We start from the raw sequence: 6116 nt of genomic DNA, 5'->3' as shown, positions 1-6116 counted from the left end.
AGAATAACAGAGCAGTTCTGTAATCAAAAATGGAGAAAAAAAAAAAGCCAGACCTGCCAGTCACCGGCTGCTGCAGGGGAAACTGCCCCCACTTAATACAGGGACCCCATACAAGAGCTTTGCATGAAGGTCACAGCAGGACACAGAGGTTTCCCTGAGAAGGGACAAAGCAAACCCCCATATGTGGGACTCAGAGTGAGCCTATAGCGATTCTCAGTGGCAGCAGGCAGCACTGTACTCCTCCCTGCTTTCTCAGTCAGCAATTGCTTCAGTTTCCTAAATGTCTCTGCGCTTTCATTTTGGGAGATTGTTCTGAGTAGTTTACAATTGTCTACTTGTGGCTAGCAGCCTTGACTTTCTGAGAGCCAGAGGGTGCCGTATTTCATCATCAGAGAAAGCACTAATGAGACAAAGTCCCTCTGGCTCTTGATTGTGGCTCATTAGGGTACTAGTCATGATGCCTCAGTTTCCCCTCGAGCCTCTGTGAAGCCAAAGCAGTTAGACTTCATGTGTCATTTTTAATCCTCTCCCTCAGTCCCTGCAAGGGTCTATCTCCTCCACAGTATTCAAGACACAAAAGATTTGAGAAAGTCAAAACCACTTTGCTTTTGGCAGGTCTCCCAGCCTTACCCACACTAGTGCCAGTGTGCTCAGCCCAGCCTGCCCAGGACCGAGCCACCACGCAGTGTGTCACACCAGCCCACAGACCTAATCTGGGCTTACCACGGGACCTTGGGCTGGCCTCAGTCTGCCCAGCCAGGGCCAGCAGCTGCCTCTCCTTCATTGCCTGGCACAGAGCTGTGGTGGCAAAAATGTTCTTTCTGAAGGAAATCAACAAGGAAGAGCTTTGTTTACTTCTTGACCAACTTCCGTGTCCAACCTTCCCCAAAGATGGCCTATCTATATCTGCCTCACTTTCTGGTGTCCCCTCCCTGCATGGATCCCATTGCAACATCTCCAGATATTCCTTGCATCCTGATGACCCTTAACCCAGGTGCAATTCTATCCTGTCACACGAACATTAAATCATCTCAACACATCCCCAATCTTCTTCCTACACCTTCCCTCAGCAGCATCTGCTTTCCTGTAGCACAATCACCCAGCTCCTTCCCCACTGAGTGTGGTGATTAACCCCAGCCATCTCCACCCTGAGGGGAGCTGTAGGCAATACAGACACACATACAGTATGGAGCAGCCTGCACTTTTCCACTTTGAAAGACCAATTGCCTTTAATAGAGCTGCACAGAGAAAGCAGATTGGGACACAAAACATTTTGAAATCTTCAGACAAAAGGGGTTAATGCATCATTAACATCGATTTCTTTGGTTGAAACGTATGTTAAGCACAGGTCTTGGAATATGTAAGTCTGATGTTTTAACCTTGTCTTTCTCACTGACTCTACATCTCTAACCCTGCTCAATCATTTCTAGGCTAAAAGGAGGTAGGTTCTAACTGTCCTGCCTTGCCAGGCTGGCTGCTGTGGCTCTGTAATTAGGTACAGCCTGTAGATTTCTGTAAATGTAAAGAGCATTATCCATCTATAGATGTAGGCATTATCTATCTATAATAGCCTCCAAACTCAGCATCCTGCAATAGCACATGTACCACAGCAATATGTTCCCTGAGGTCCTTGCACATCACAGCCTTGCTTCTCTCCGTGTGAAAGTGCTCTCCTGGGTAGCCTGTGCAGACAATATCTGCCCATTACAGCTGAAGATGAGGGTTGAACCACGAGGAAGGAAATTCAGACGCTGTCTTGGGATGTCCTCACACGCCATGCTGTTATCCAACGGTCTTCTCTGCACTGGAATATAATTCTAGGAGTGGTTGCTCACTCACCCAGGGAGAATGGTGCAAAGCACAACTGCTGATCCATGCTGATCATCCCATCACTGCTGAAATTTTCTCCCAGTGATGTCCTGCAGCAACAGAGCTCAGAGAAAAGTCTGGGTGAAGGATATGCACTTCTGTCTTCAAAGGGACAGCTGAATCCACCATTCTCATCAGGCTGACATAGAAGCACAAAGGCCACGAAAAGACCATGCCGGCATTCACACCGGATCCACAAGAGATAATGACTATGGGGAGTGAGGCAAACTCAGGGCACCGAGCAGTGCCAAGGATTTCCTTCCTGTCATATTTGGCTCCAGCAAACCCTCTCCTTCAGGAAGCTGAAGAACTGTTTCACATTCACAGTACCTGTGCAGGAATTCTTTTATGCCAAATAACCTTTATGTGAAAGAGTCTTTCTATGCTTAGAGCAACTAGCACAGAGGACCTGGAATCTTCTTAAGCTGCGTTGACTCATGACTAGATAACTACCTACTGCCCTGCTCCTCTGAGACAAGCACCTACCTATGGACTGGTATTCATCAGTCCTCCTAGTTTCAGTCCTAGCAGAGAGGCCAAGCCTCAAGTATCCCAGGGAAACCAAACATTTAATCCCTCAAGGTGGTGCCTCCAGGGCAAGGTTGAAGCTGTATTAGCGATACAATGTGGGAGAACTGTAGTGTATCTCAGGATACAGAGCTATCAATCCAGTGCTGTGGTGGGGAGATACAAAATCTTTAATTAACTTTTGCTCACTTGCTCCTAGCACTGATGGAGGCGGGTGGATGCTCAAGGGAGGATTCTTCCTTCCCCCTGCTTTTGAATTCCCAAGCAATTAGTGCTCTGTATAGAGCAACATAAATAGAGCTCCTCAAACCTAGAGGGTTTTAGTTTTGTTTTGGGATGGGTTTGCCTTCCTATCTGTTCTATCAAATACCAAGCAATTTATGGACCATTTTGCATGCGTTTGCACACCCTTTTTGCATCTCAACTGACAACCTACACGCTTTTTTAATTAAAATTTTATTGGCTTTTCCATGAGTGATGTACCTACTGTAAGTAAGTACGGTTCAGTACAGATAACATGTGGTTTGTTTAGCTATCTTGCAGGAGATTATTTCTGTTATCATTGTAAGTTGATTATTGTAATTATTGAAAGAGAGAATGCTGACAGAGAGAGATCATGCAGAAGGAAAATGGGGGGGGGGAATTAAAAGATAATAATAAAAAATAATAACAGTCTCCTTTGTTCTTATTTTTCTCTTGACAACCTACTGTACATGCTAAATTCCAGTTTAATGTTGGAGTCAATCCCTCCTGTTGCTAACACACCCCCATCAATAACACAAGGTCTTTAAACCCTAGATGCCTGCAATTAAATTCAGTATCAAAGAAAGCCAGAAACTGCCTCTCTTGTTAGTACTACCAGCCCTCTGAGTATCTCAAAATGCTTCTTTTCACCTCTTTCTTTCTAATTCATTTGATATTTTTAACCTTCTTCAGAAATCATATGGCTTGAGTGTACACAAAGTTAGAGAAAAGTACTATGTGCAGGGGGTAGTGTGTGTGCATGAAAAGAGTGAGGGAGAGAGATTATACACTGCACCGATAACCATGTGGTCCTGGCAACACTTTGAGGCCAATGTATGGGATGGGAAGGTGGAAACCCCTGAAGGCCAGTCACAATGCTGTTGGTGGAACACTGTGCTACCCTGTGCTTGTCAGGAGGAACAGGTGTTCCAGGGGCAGTAAACATTCCCTGTTCATGAGAAAAGCAAGGGAATCTCCACGTGCTGGTCCTCTCAGTAAGAAAAGTACTAACTGTTGCACGTGGGGTTTTTTTCCCACATTTCAGAGACAGTGGCCAATGCTTACAACTACTGGAGGAAGATATCAGAAACGATCATCATAGGAAATGGCAAGACTCTCATATAATTCAGATGGTGTTGATAAGGTTACTTTTTTAGATACTTTGATCCAGGCTACTAGGGCTTTCAAGGACTGAGACTTTGAACTTTACTGTATATTCTCTTAAAACATGAGAGGAGGGGACGGCACAACCAGCTTGAGCTGCTGAAATGTTCTGGGCTGCAGCAATGTCTCCCACATCCCGATGACTTTGTGCTCAATTGGGTTAGCAAAAAGGGGAAAAGCATAGGTCCTTGTGGGACAGCACCATATCCAGGCATTAGCAGTAGTGATATATGTTCACATCTCTACTAACTGGGGTATGTCTCACTGAACCATTCCCACCAGACTGCAACCCCTCTCCTCAGCAGGGATATGAAGGGTTTCATGGTCAACAGAATCAAACACTGCAGAAACATGAGCAGAAAATCTGTCTTCTATGTCAGTCATCATGGCTGGGCTTCGCGAATGAAGATTTGGGAAGGCTTTATCCACATTTGTTACAGGCACGTTGGTGACTTATGAGCCCAATACGTGACAGACATATCCGATTGCAAAAGGCACAACAGAAAGACTCCTTAGATGGTGTATTCTGCAAGACACGGTTCTTCCTGCATTGCCTTTTCTCCTCGAGAGTGATCCTGCGTGTGTTCTCGAAGGCATCCGCAGCATTACAGATGGTGTGTCTCCAGGCCTCCCGATTTGAGGCCAGAGTAGACCAGTTATGGTGATCAATATGGCCAAGGCTGAGATGTTGTTTCAGGGAGTCCTTGAATCTTTTCTTCAGGGCTCCTCTCTTGCGGCAGCTGGTGGCAAGTTCACCATAAAGCAAGATCTTGTCTTCTATGTATCAAACACAGAAGTGCCACAAAAGCAGTTTTATATAATGTTCTGGCCTGACTCCAGCTAGAGCCCCTGTGTCATTCCAGGAATCCTCCAAGCAGCAAACCTCACTCAGGCTGGGGGGTCAGAAGTGAAGCCATCCAGCTAGCAGCTACTCAGATCCTTCTCAGAAAATCCTCCCAATAGAGCAAGCCCCACGAAACCGATCTGAAAAACAAAAACCAAGAAATCAATGCTGTGCTCTTTACAGTTTTTCTGCGGTAAATAAATACTGCATTACCTACACTGTGCTCACATTAAAGGATTTTCTTCACTATGGGTGGTTACTCACTTCAGCATATTTGGCATTTGCTTCCCCTCTTTGCCAGAGGACCTGATTTGTGGTGTCTCGTGAAACTTCAAAATGAAGTGCAGCTCTCCTTTCCTCTCACTGAAAAGGAGACTAACAAGCTGCACACCCTTGCTCACCTCTCCCAGAAAGGGAGAGCTACAGCCCATGTTATTGCTTTATAATGACATGACTATTTACGGTTGCAAAAGTTCTTGTCATGGTTCCTCTAGTGAGGAGGAGAAAGACAGGAGACAAGACTTTGAAGGTCAAAACAAATGGGCAAACTAAGAGAGTATTTTTTCCACTGGAGGGAGTGAGGGGAGAGACAAAGAGAATGTTCCCCTTGAGATCATCTGTGAACATAAAAAAGCAGTAGGGATCAAACCAGGTGATTTTCATTTGAGGGGTAAAAATCTGAAGATCAGACTGTAAATATATTCACGAATAACCAATTTTACCTTGCCTTCATTATCTAGCAGGTCATCCTGACCTGCAGGAAGCAAAGCAATGAATGAAACTGGAAGGAAAACATTTTTAAATTAACCTAGATTTCTCAAACCACCTCAAACAGGCAAACAAACAAATAAAACAGCCTGAACAGTCACTCACTTCTTGGATGCAAGCTCACGTCAACTTTTATTTTTCTGAATTGATTTGCTTGTTTGTATTGCTTGCCATTTTTATTTTTTGGTCCCTGAAAACGTTGTAAAAACCAGCTAATAGGGGTACAAAATAGTAGGTTTTATGTACCTTGCAGAAACTTGTATGTGATGCAGTTTGTTAAGATCTCTGCCGTTCCTCCAGCAGTGTGTCAGGTTTGTCTAACACCCAGCCCCTGAGTTACAGGTTTACGGTGCCGATTTATAGCGTTGTAAGTTTAATATAGTGGCGCGTTGTAAAAGGGCTTCTTCTTCTTTTTTCTTCTTTTTTTTCCCCCTCCCTTCCCTTAATTAATATTTTAGATCCCAGGAAAGCGCCACAAGGGCAGGCGGCAGGAGCAGGGCTATAATTTACGGAGCGCCTGGGGCACAGCCCGGGGAACGGGATCCCGGTGCTGGGGCGGGCGGGGCTGCCCGGGGCAGTGCTGCCCCCTCCCGGCACCGCGCGGTCGTGGAGGGGGAGTGTAACAACGACAAGCTCCATCACCCCCCAGGCGCCTTCCGGGTACTGAGCGAGCATTGTTTAAAAAGCGATAATAATTTTG

General features: G+C 45.4%; 1 long non-coding RNA gene across 2 annotated transcripts in view; it reads right to left on the bottom strand.

Moving 5' to 3' along the window:
* Nucleotides 1-4616: 4616 nt before the first annotated feature.
* Nucleotides 4617-6116, bottom strand: part of LOC113946480 — a 36438-nt gene continuing 34938 nt past the window's right edge. The window contains exons 3-4 of one of the 2 annotated variants that reach the window (XR_003527443.1): nucleotides 5371-5402; nucleotides 4617-4788 (exon numbers count right to left, since the gene is read on the bottom strand). This is a non-coding gene — a long non-coding RNA (uncharacterized LOC113946480). The remainder of the gene's footprint in view (nucleotides 4789-5370; nucleotides 5403-6116) is intronic. The other variant, XR_003527444.1, reaches the window with a different exon arrangement.

The sequence above is a fragment of the Corapipo altera genome, unplaced genomic scaffold, assembly GCF_003945725.1.
Source record: "Corapipo altera isolate COAL_440 unplaced genomic scaffold, ASM394572v1 48b, whole genome shotgun sequence".
Lineage (NCBI taxonomy): Eukaryota > Metazoa > Chordata > Aves > Passeriformes > Pipridae > Corapipo > Corapipo altera.
The sequence above is the reverse complement of the archived record's forward strand: the minus strand, read 5'-3'. Positions and strand labels throughout refer to the sequence as shown.